Here is a 12,510-nt window from a genome sequence, read left to right as displayed (position 1 = left end):
ATCCCCTTAGAATGACACCAGTACTCGAGCCAATTGTTAAAGCTGATCATCTTGTCTTTGTATTGTGGTATCATTCTTGGTGAGGGCAAGATGCTGCTCAGGGTCAGGGTCATACCAGCAAGGGCTACATAATCGAAGAGCTCCTCTATGTCTCTTTTCATGTAGTCCAGGGAGGTACGTCTCAGGTCATTCACACCAGCATGGACAATGACGGAGTCATATTTGTACTTGCTTTGGAGTGACCTGAGTGCGTGTGTTATGTGGCAGATCCTAGCCCCCGATAGACAGCTCACAGTCACCTTCTCCTTGTTCAGCCTGGTCAGTGGGACGTCAGTGTGTCTGACTATGGAGTCACCTATTACTAGTGTATCAGGCAAGGTGTTTGGCCTTAAGGACTGCGATTGGTCGACACACTGATTTATTGAAGTATGTGATGCATGTGTTTTGTTTTGAGGTGGTGGATTTTTGGATGTCTGCTTTGGGAGCCTCTGTAGTTTTGGTAAGTTTTTTATTAGAGCCTCCGAGTATGTCTTTGTGCTTTTATGTGTTTGGTTTGCAGTTGTGGTAGGTCTATGTGGGACTGGGATTGTTGTGTGTGTGGTTGCCATCTCCTCCTGTCTGGTCATGCCAGCCTTGGGTTGAGAGAGTTCAGCCTCCAGTTTGGCTATATAGTTGCATCTCTCACATGTATTTGTGTTTGTTGGGAGGAGGAGAGGGTTGTCTGTGTACATGAGACAATTGTAGCATTGTCTCAAGATGCCCAGATTGACCAGCTGAACTGGAGATGACGCCAGTAATCTACCACTCGACATGCTAGAACAGTATCACGGAGTGGTATACCTTTAAGGGAAGTGGGTATTCACAGTGGTGGTAAGTAGATGTAGTGCTTTACTTAGTACGAGAGTGCTTACTTAGTAGAGAAGTATTGAGAACAAGTGCTAGGCTTATAAGACAGTGAGTAGTCTGGTTATACTAAGAGTAGAGCTTCCTTAAGGGAAAATTTGAAGAGCAGACTTGGCGGAGCCAGAAAATGTTTAACCTTGTTTAACCCTATCATGCGACAGCAAAGCTGTGCAAACGCGGATTTTAAACAGTGAACTACAAAACAGCTAGGAATGGTCCCAAACAACCAATTACTACAGCTTCTTGTGCTGAGGTCACTTCCCCCAAGGACAGGTAGGCTGCTCAAGGCTCCCCACTCCCACTGGTGAGCAAAGAAACTTCCTTCTATCCAAGTAAGGTAATGGACAACACAGGAACTACACCACAGCCCAGAATACAGCAATGCAACTGGTCTAAGCTAGTCGAGGAAGGCGGGAAAACAAGGATTATTTTTTTGTTTTTTTTGTTTTTTTGGTAGAAACACACAGAAAATGCAGAGACAGTGATAAATTAGTTACACAGGCTAGCACACTTTAGTGGGCAGCCTCCACAGTTAAATTAAACAAACAAACAAGCAAACTTTCGATCAAATTCGACTAAATGTAACTTTTAAGTGCAGATTTTAAAATAATGCAGCAATCAGTTAAAAAACAGTTCAGGCTAGTTCAAAGTAAGCTACAGAAGCTATTTCCAGTGAAAAAAAGCAAAGATACTTAAATCCAGAAGGTTGTCGCTTTTTTGAGTTCCTTGCTGCTAGGACCACTCTGTAAACCCACAGTATAGCCTAACAGCAGGCTTTATTCGTGCAGAAAGGAGAACAGCTACAGCTATTCCATTCCACAAAGGTGTCCTAACAACAGACCCAAGGAATTAAACATCCATAAGCCTGACCAGCCTCATCTGTAAGGCCATGGAATGTATCATTATGGACCTCATAAATAAAGACATAGGTGACCTCCAAATTTTGCATCTTACCCAATTTGACTTCATGAAGGGCAGATCCTGACTGTTAATCTTGGTGGATTTTTTGAAAATGTGACCAAGGCTATTGATGAGGGCAAATCTGTGCACATAGTATACCTCGACTTTGCAAAGGCTTTCGACACAATCCCACATTTAAGCATTACCAATAAACTTAGAAAACTGAATGTAAACCCCTTTGTTGTAAGATGGGTTGCCAACTGGCTCACAACCAGCCACTATTAAAGTGGATGACTCCATATAAACCAGCAGACCTGTTACCAGTGGGGTGCCACAGAGGTCAGTGCTGGGCCCCATGCTGTTTAGTATATACTTCTCAGACATTCAGTTCAAAACTAAAGGGTTGTGGCTGACCAAGTTTGCAGATGACTGCAAACTATGTGCAATCATTGAATTCCCAAATGTTTAACCTTGTTTAACCCTATGCGCACGACCGCGCAAAGCTGTGCAAACGCGGATTTTAAACAGTGAACTACAAAACAGCTAGGAATGGTCCCAAACAACCAATTACTACAGCTTCTTGTGCTGAGGTCACTTCCCCCAAGGACAGGTAGGCTGCTCAAGGCTCCCCACTCCCACTGGTGAGCAAAGAAACTTCCTTCTATCCAAGTAAGGTAATGGACAACACAGGAACTACACCACAGCCCAGAATACAGCAATGCAACTGGTCTAAGCTAGTCGAGGAAGGCGGGAAAACAAGGATTATTTTTTTGTTTTTTTTTTTTTGGTAGAAACACACAGAAAATGCAGAGACAGTGATAAATTAGTTACACAGGCTAGCACACTTTAGTGGGCAGCCTCCACAGTTAAATTAAACAAACAAACAAGCAAACTTTCGATCAAATTCGACTAAATGTAACTTTTAAGTGCAGATTTTAAAATAATGCAGCAATCAGTTAAAAAACAGTTCAGGCTAGTTCAAAGTAAGCTACAGAAGCTATTTCCAGTGAAAAAAAGCAAAGATACTTAAATCCAGAAGGTTGTCGCTTTTTTGAGTTCCTTGCTGCTAGGACCACTCTGTAAACCCACAGTATAGCCTAACAGCAGGCTTTATTCGTGCAGAAAGGAGAACAGCTACAGCTATTCCATTCCACAAAGGTGTCCTAACAACAGACCCAAGGAATTAAACATCCATAAGCCTGACCAGCCTCATCTGTAAGGCCATGGAATGTATCATTATGGACCTCATAAATAAAGACATAGGTGACCTCCAAATTTTGCATCTTACCCAATTTGACTTCATGAAGGGCAGATCCTGACTGTTAATCTTGGTGGATTTTTTGAAAATGTGACCAAGGCTATTGATGAGGGCAAATCTGTGCACATAGTATACCTCGACTTTGCAAAGGCTTTCGACACAATCCCACATTTAAGCATTACCAATAAACTTAGAAAACTGAATGTAAACCCCTTTGTTGTAAGATGGGTTGCCAACTGGCTCACAACCAGCCACTATTAAAGTGGATGACTCCATATAAACCAGCAGACCTGTTACCAGTGGGGTGCCACAGAGGTCAGTGCTGGGCCCCATGCTGTTTAGTATATACTTCTCAGACATTCAGTTCAAAACTAAAGGGTTGTGGCTGACCAAGTTTGCAGATGACTGCAAACTATGTGCAATCATTGAATTCCCCAAATGATGTCAGCATACTCCAGGATGGTCTCACACAGACCAATGACTGGTGTATTAGTCACAGTCTCAAACTGAATGCAAAGAAATGCATCATCATTCCCTTTGGCTCAAACAATGTCCTTTCACACTATCAAATCAATAACAATACACTAATGTCCCTTCACACTATCAAATCAATAACAATACCCTAAGTACCCATGAAGTGGAAAAGGACCTGGGATTACAGTTTGATCGTGACCTTAATTTCAACCACCATGTGTCTACCATTGTAAGGAAAGCTTTCCACCTAGCTCACTTGATTAGTAAAGGCATTGCCTATAGATCAAAATAAGTTATAACCTCCTATACTCTGCATTTATCCAGCCCATAAATGTGTCCAATGCCTCATTCAGTATGTACCATACAGCAATTACAGCAATTAGGGAGACCTCAGCGTTTTTTCTAACAAAGAAGATCAAAGACCTCCAGCATGTGCCTTACACGGACTGACTAAAATCCCTGGCACTATACTCTGTATTGTATAGACTTCCTAGGGGAGACTTATGCCTGGCTTACATAGCCACCCAAGACCCAACCCTAATAAACTTAATGCATATCTGTAAATCAAATGGGTCCAGGGCTACCCAGTCCAGTGAGTTAAATATGGTCTGTGACTTAAATGGGACATGCTGGAGGGACAGATTTCCCAGTAACTGCCACGTCTTTGGAACAGGCTTCCAATACATGTAAAACAGAACACCTATGACACTGCTCAAGAGGAACCTGGATGAGTGGATAGGGCACCATAAATTTTTACCAGGGATTGCACCCACAACCCTCCCGGACATGAGCAGTCATCACAGAAAGCAATCTTGGATATTGACTAGTCCCTCTACGGTATTACATTTAGTTGAAATGGCTACGTTTAAAATTACCTCGGAGTCGATAGCCTAGTCATCTCTTATGATTTTATATATATATATATATATATATATATATATATATATATATATATATATATATATGCACACACACACACACACACACACACACACACACACACACACACACACATATATTTATGTATATTTATATGAATGCACACACACACATATATATATATATATATATATATATATATATATATATATATATATATATATATAACCCATTTGCATTGCCGAAAGTACAGTTGTCCAAAACTGACTTTGCTGAGACCATATCTCCAAAATTACACTTGTCTGAAATGGCAGTTTGCAAGCGCATTACAGTATGATGAACAAATATACCATTATTGACAATGTAGTAAGATCACGGAGTTAGTATATATAATTAGCAGGGGGTGTGGGGGGTCCAGCCCCCCCCCACATGGGGGTGCTGGGGCTTGCCCCCCTGCAAAATTTAGAGAAAAATTAGTGAATGTGTTTTAACTGTTTTCTGTTTCAGCAAAGTGCCGTTTCTGACAAGTGTAATTTCGGAGATATGGTCTCGGCAAAGTCAGTTTCGGACAAGTGTACTTTCGGCAATGTGAATGGGATCCATATATATATATGTCTGTGTATCTGTGTGTGTGTGTGTGTGTGTATATATATATATATATATATATATATATATATATATATATATATATATGTCTGTGTGTGTGTGTGTGTATATATATATATATATATATATATATATATATGTGTGTGTGTGTGTGTGTGTGTGTGTGTGTGTGTGTGTGTGTGTGTGTATGTGTGTGTGTGTGTATAGATATACCTAGTGCTGAAGAAATGAAGAGCTGTTGTTTCCAGCATTAAGAGCAGTGCACATTTTCCTTAAAGAAGAACAAAACAAAGAAGGGAAAACTTGTTGTACAGGAACAATATCAGGGGCTCAGGGGTCTAGGCATCAAGACATTTCCCTGTGACACATTTGGTTGGGGACAAATGGCTGAAGTGACATTCAGGTACAGAGAAATATGGCTGTTGTAAATTCCCTGTGGGTAAAGAGAAGAAGCTGGTACCATACCTAAAGCTTCAATAACAAAATGTACAGGGGAATAATAATGGCCATGGCCCCCAAGACAACATGACACAGCGCACAGTATGGCAGGCATCAGCAGCAGACTGGCCAGTGGGCATGTCAGTAGTAGTAAAAATGCAGTGCACAATGGACAGTACCTTTATAATTGGTGTCTTCAGACTACTACCTCCTTCCCACTGTCTAGGGGACACTACCTAAAATGCATACTGGAGCATAGAAGTGACTACAGTAGCATGCAGGATTTCCTCCATGCTGTAGCACACTTCCACATGTTGTGGTTACATAAGTATGTACTCTGCACTGAGCACAACACTAATTACATCTTCTGACCCCATGCACTTGGTTATTAAAGCTGCTGGCATGGCAGTGTGTGCTTCTCTTTGCCACAGGGAATTCATAACAGCCATATTTTTCTGCAGCTGAATGTCTCTTCAGTCATGTGTCCACAACAAAATGTACTACATGGAAATATCTCACTGATTAGGTGTTTGAACCCTCTTCAACAACTATATTGTGCACTTAAAAGACAATTTGCTTTCAGGCAGAACTCGATGCAAAAAAAAAAGAAAAAGATGAGACAACATGTGCACTGTTGATGACACATACATTGGAAAGCAAAGTGTTCTTAAATGGTTTGGTTTAAACTAATTATGTATGTTAAACTGATACAATAATATTTTCCTTGTACTGCACAACATTATTTCTCACACTGAACTTGAAATGTGCAAGGGGTTACTTTGATAACCCCAAGCACATGTGGCACAGGGGTTACAGGTAATTTCAACTTAGCTAATTTATTAATTGGTTTTAATTTGCATAAAAATAATGTGTAACCAGTACAATAATTTGTCTTTGTCTTCACAACTTATATTAAGAAGGTGCAAGTGCTTTTCTTGGGTTTTAAAGTGATGAATAAAAAGCATGCGGGGGAACCTTGTATTCATTTATTTCATTGGGTTTGACATGCATTAAACAAAGTGCATATTCCATATTAATTTATCATTCTAAGCTCAACCTTCATTAGAGAGGTGAAAATTCTTTATGCAGTTTTTAATAGCGAAGTGAAAGTACTTTAAGCCTCTTTAAATATTTTTAATTTGCCTTGAAACCAAGAATCTGCTGTCTTACAGTTGAGAAATTTCATACTTAAGTGTGCTGGTTAGGGCCAAGATTTCTGGATTACTCTGCAGGGTGCTACTAAAAACGACAATGCCACACCATTGTCCTGCTGTTCCTGCTCCAACACATGGCTCTGGGGTTTTGCCTCAATAGCGACATCACACCATCTGTAATTAAATATATTGTGAGTGTTTACCTTGTAGTATCCATGCTTAGCTATACTGTCTTTTATTTTTGCTAAACACTGGTAGAGAGGGTTATAATGATGTTCAAATGGTTATTTATTTTCATAAGCCATGTGCCATATTATATTTTTAGAAGGCAAAAAAAATATGTCTGATTAGATCTTCTGCAGGCTGTCACATTTTGCACAGGAAATATATGATCATCAAGTTGAGTTTTTCTGTTCTCTGTAGTAAACCAGATACACAGACAGAAAGGTTTCAATTGCTGCCTCTGAAACATTCATCTCAGTCACCCAGACCAGCTACCTCCTTAACACTAATGCCACATGCCTTTTCTGCTATTTTTCTGATTGCTATAAGTGCAAATTGTTATCATTTATAATAAAAAGTGAGCCGCTTAAACTATAAAGACATTCAGAAAGAATGCACCATGCTGCGGGTGCTGTATTTGTTGCCTGCTTACCTACTGAGGTAATGTGCTCTTGTAGTGTTGACCAAACAAGCCTTTTTATCTTACTGTCACATTACTGACTCTTACTACTGTCACCGTTATCCTTAAGTGCCCTGATTTTTCATCACAGCTGTATTTCTGATTAGATATTTTCTTTATTTCATAGCTATTTTTGCCAGTTGCAATTAACCATTTCATCTTGCCCTTCTTAAATGTCTTCTCTTGCCTCTTATCAGATTCCTGAAACATTGTTACATCTTATCGCTTTTTTCCAGGTAAACAATATGCTGACCATTGCTGTCTATGACACTGGGCTGTTTATTCATCAGTGGTTCTACTTTTGTAAGTCTCTCCATGTGCACACGTTTACTGGGATACTTGCCACGGCATGCAACATTTTAAGGAGTTGCCCCTGTTCTAAGCTCCCATGTCTGAAGTACCCAACTTCACTTTTCTATGTTTCCTTAGACAGTACTGCAAACGATTCCTAGTAAATAAATTAGTTTGGTAGCTCATATTATGAGAGGCTGTGTCCATTTTTATGGGTCTCATATTTCCAGAAATTTATTGTGAAAGACTAATCTCGTTTGGCAAAATAGATTGGAGTACCTGCTTATAACAGGCTCATATACATGACTGATGTGACCAGTCCCCATTCTGTCTCCTGATGAATACAGTTCTTTTTATATAAAGAGGAGGTAGTCACTTACAGCCATAGCAGGTGACTCACATTTCTTTGGAAAATATCCTGCCCATGGACTAAAAATCCAGATATTCTTTGAGCATAGACAAACTACCTGTAGTGTAAAGAATACAGCAGTGTTCCTACAGTTAACATAATTTCTATAATTTGCAGTGCAGTGAAAATTTTATCACAGGCACCCACTCCACACTGCTGTATTCTTTACACTACAGACACTTAGTAAAAGCTACAAGAAAAACCAAACCAAGCTAGAGTTTTCACTGTGTCATACCTTAAAACTTCATATAGTAGAGGCCAATGGGATATATGCAAATGACCCCTTGCGGACTTCAAGTGTTTCAGTAATATGGCTCGTAAATGTATATGACTTTTTACTTTTTCTTTCTAAGTCTTTGTGGATACATTCAGGCCAAACCTCACTAGCTGTGAACATGCATGTTTCAGCCTTCTTATGACCTTGTCGGCACAGCATAAGTGGAATGTTTGCCTATACATTTGAAATACAGGGTCTATAACCCATCTGATGTCCATAATTATTAAGGTGTCTACGAAATATCCCAACTAACATCCAAACCAAAGAGTAAAAAGGTCACACGGACAAACCAATCTATTACAGGAGGTTTAAGGTGTCACACAGTGAAAACTCCAGCTTGGCTAAGTTTTTCTTGTAGTTTTTACGAATTTGTTTGTCTGTGTGACCTTTTTACTCTTTGGTTTGGATGTTAGTTGGAATATTTTGCAGACACCTTAATGGCTATGGGCATCAACTGAGTTATAGACCTTGTGTTTCGAAAGCATAGCCAAATGGCAAGGTCATAAGAAGGCTGAAACATGCATCTCCAGAGCTAGCGGGGTTTGACTTTATTAGCCTGAATTTATCCACAAAGACTTAAAAAGAAAAGTAAAAAGCCATAGACATTCAGAAGCCATATTGAGGAAACACGTTGGTGTCATCACGTGGTCATTTGCATATATCCCACGGACCTCTGTTACAGGTTTAACATGTCACACAGTGAAAACTCGAGCTTGGCTAAATGTTTTTTTTTTTTTTTAGTTTTTACTAATTGGTTTGTCTGTGTGACCTTTTTACTCTTTGGTTTGCACCAGTGGCACAGTTTGCCTATGCTCAAAGAAGATCTGGGATATTTATTTTTATTAAAGGTTGGTGTAGTCCTGCAGTTCACCACTTGATGGATTTTTATTCCATGGGCACAAAATGTCAGTACAAAAGGTTCTCAAACTGTACTTACATTTTTCCTGTTACTTGTACAAATACATGAGTTCTGAAAAAATGAGCTGTTACTTGTTTCCACTGTAAGCTATTTCTCTGGATGTAAGTATTGTTCAAAAATGGCAGTCACCTAGTGTAGTTCTAAGTGATTACCTCCCCTGGAAATAAAAAGGTCTGTCTTCATCATGATGGAGGTGGTCCCATTAATCATGTATATCAGCCTCTTATAATTAGGCACTGTAATCATTTTTGCCAAACAGGAGAGGATTAGTCTTTTTAATGCATTTCAAGAAATAATGAGCCATATAACAGTGGGCACAGCATGTCATATTACATGTGATATAAAACAGACTAATAAAGTCTGTTCATAGCCAAATAAAAACAGGCATTTCACTGATCAAACTGTAAACCACTATATTAGATTGACCTGATGAAGCTCATGTGAAAATGTTTTCTTAAATATAGTTCTATAGTGGTAGCTCATGGTGGGCTGTCATTTTTGTTTGTTAAGAATATAACCTTTTAACTAAGAATGGGGGTTCCACAGTCTGCTGAGCTGGTAACCTCTCATGGGTCTTTCAGGAATACCCAAATAAGGGACTAATCATGTCTAAGCTTTGGAATTGGCTCCTAGTTTTTCTATCTCCCAGATTTTAATCCAATCATCTCCCCAGGACCCTTCCACCATTGTCTATAACTGGCTTTAAATAAATGACCTGTTGAATGAATTAAAACAAAAACACTTGTCCATTACCTACTTAACTGTATCAACTACTTGAAACTTCAACAAGATTTCTTTATTCCTCCCACAGGGAGGGTATCAGAGAGTGAGATAGAGTCTCCTAGATCTGCTAAAGTGATTATTTTTCTGGACTAATCCCCTTGTACTCTATTTCTCATGTAGTTCTGTCACCCTTGGGGGCACAGATGGGTTTCCATTCCTGACTCAAGCTTTCTGTATTACCTCTTATCTTTTCCAAGGCGGGGTGGATTTGTAAGTCCTTGAGTTAAATTTAAGGCATTTAGCTGCCTGGGCTATGTTAGTAGAAGGACATGAAATTGCATTGCTTGATATGCAGGGGAATCTGTTTCAGACCAAGAGACGGTGCTGGGTAATTTATGTCTTCATCTAGTTTTACTTATTTCTTGATAGGGGTTGTGACCCCTAGTTCAATATTAGCTGCACAATTTGATTTGTTCAAGACAAGGAGGTTGAGAAGAATGGGATCGTAAGCTAAATCCCATATATCCCCTCAGAACTCTGTGTTGCCCACAGTACAGGGATAAGGACTCCATTGTCTCCTGATAGCCAAGGGTTTTGAGATCATCGATCAGTTTTATTAGGACCCCCTGTGGTGTTTTTGATTTCTTTTCATGTGCCTGATCAGACACACACTTTAGGGTATGACTATGCAAAATGTAGAAGGATTTCCCAAATACAGTCATCATGTGACATTCAAAGGAGCAGGAGCTATCAGCCAAGGTTCCCAGATCTCTGATTATTGATTTTCATGGTAATAGGATGTTTTCAGTGCAGTAGGATGCTGAATAGTTCAGCTTCCCAAAGGGAATGATGCTACATTTCATGACATTTAGTTTGAAACCTCTTTCTAAGCAACAGGAATTTACTTTAGGAAGTTATTTTTGGAAGGTATATGTATCCAAAGGGAATTTGGCAGTCATACCCAAGTTGCAATTATTAGCAAACTTTGTTAACCAGAGCAATCTGTTATCAATTTAGAGGCCTGAGGTTGAGGTCTGAGGTTGATATAATTGTTTTCTTCTTCATTACACCTGCTTGGGATATCTGCATAGAACTGCTAATATCCTTCTCACAAAATATAGTCATGGGAGACATGTTGGAGAGCATATATATCTCTGTGGTACCTGACTATATGGAATGCTTCTCATTGGAGTCATAAAAATTATATGTTCCTCATTGCTGCACGGAGCAACAGTTTGATTATTTTGAATCCGATGCTGCTCCCCCTAATTTGCCACCCCTCAACTCTATGTTGAACAGCAAAAAAAAAAGGGTCAGTTCTCCTTTTTCCCCCCATCTAGTGCTTCTCAGCTACTTACCTAAGGAGCACCAAGACCTTTCATGCACCCTCTCTCAACTCTTTCTGCAGCTTAAAAGAAAGAAACAAAAAAACAACATTAAACCACACACAATGTGCTGAAGTAAGCTCTTCAGTCCTGACAGCAAAAAATAATTAATTTCCATGCTGGCATTCAGAAATGCCCACTACAGAAAGGAATGCCTGTACTACACTACCGAATAATCAGCATCTGCCGATCATGCCCCATAATACTTTGCACTCGGAGAGTCTGCCCTCTTCATCCCAGCTTAACTACACTACTGTTCTACATTGAAAGGGTCTGTCACACAATCATTGTTAATAATTATGTTGTAAATATTCGTGGAAAATAATATTCACTTATAGTAATTCATCAAAATAATTTAATGTAAGAAAGAAAACAGTTCTAACAGTTATTAACCATGCTGTAAGCTCACTAGTGTGTTTGATATTTTGCCAACTTGTTCTGTATTGTGAAAAGTAGTGTTTGACATTTTGGTGAGAGAAGGTTATAAGCGATGATGGAGAGGGAGATGCTGAAGGAGTTAAAAGGATACAGCAAGATAGGGTCTGCTAATGGAATTTGTGACAGAAAACAATGAGTACTTTTATGTATACAGGGCTTTGTACATGGTGCAGTATGTAACAGTACCTTCTATGACACATATACCTGTGTTTTCAGATAGGAAGAGGTTGATAGTGGGGTCAAGTTACATGCATGGAAAGAAGTAAATACTGTGTGGGGAAGACTAGAACACAGAACTAGAAAGTCTGTGGAGAATCACATTTGGGGAGCTACTATACAAGCCACTCTCTCTCTCTTGTGTTTGTTCCCTTATTGACATCTGCTATATTCCATCTCACCCCTACCTAATTTTTTGTTCTTTTTGCCTGTTTGTGTGCACAAACTTGGTATGGACAGAATAGAACAAAATCCAACATTTCAGCTTCTATTTGAGTTTTAACTATATTACAATACATTATCCTAGTGTCGAGAAGTAAGATGGCCTAAATGTGAATTGTAACTCCAGCGACAAGAATGTTGCAAGGCACAATTATCACACTGTTCTCTAAAACTAAAGCCCCTAAATATGTTAGATGTCTGCTGTGCATCCTAAAATATAAGATGGAGAACTGAGCTATATAAAACATGTTTGGATTACTGTTTCCTTTTTGATTAAGGCCAGGGACAATACTAGACAGACTTTGCTACCTAGAAAAAGTGAGGCTGGCAACTCAA

The sequence above is a fragment of the Protopterus annectens genome, chromosome 15.part0 (genome assembly GCF_019279795.1).
Source record: "Protopterus annectens isolate FY-2018-M chromosome 15.part0, PAN1.0, whole genome shotgun sequence".
Lineage (NCBI taxonomy): Eukaryota > Metazoa > Chordata > Ceratodontiformes > Protopteridae > Protopterus > Protopterus annectens.
This window is presented reverse-complemented; position numbering follows the sequence as displayed.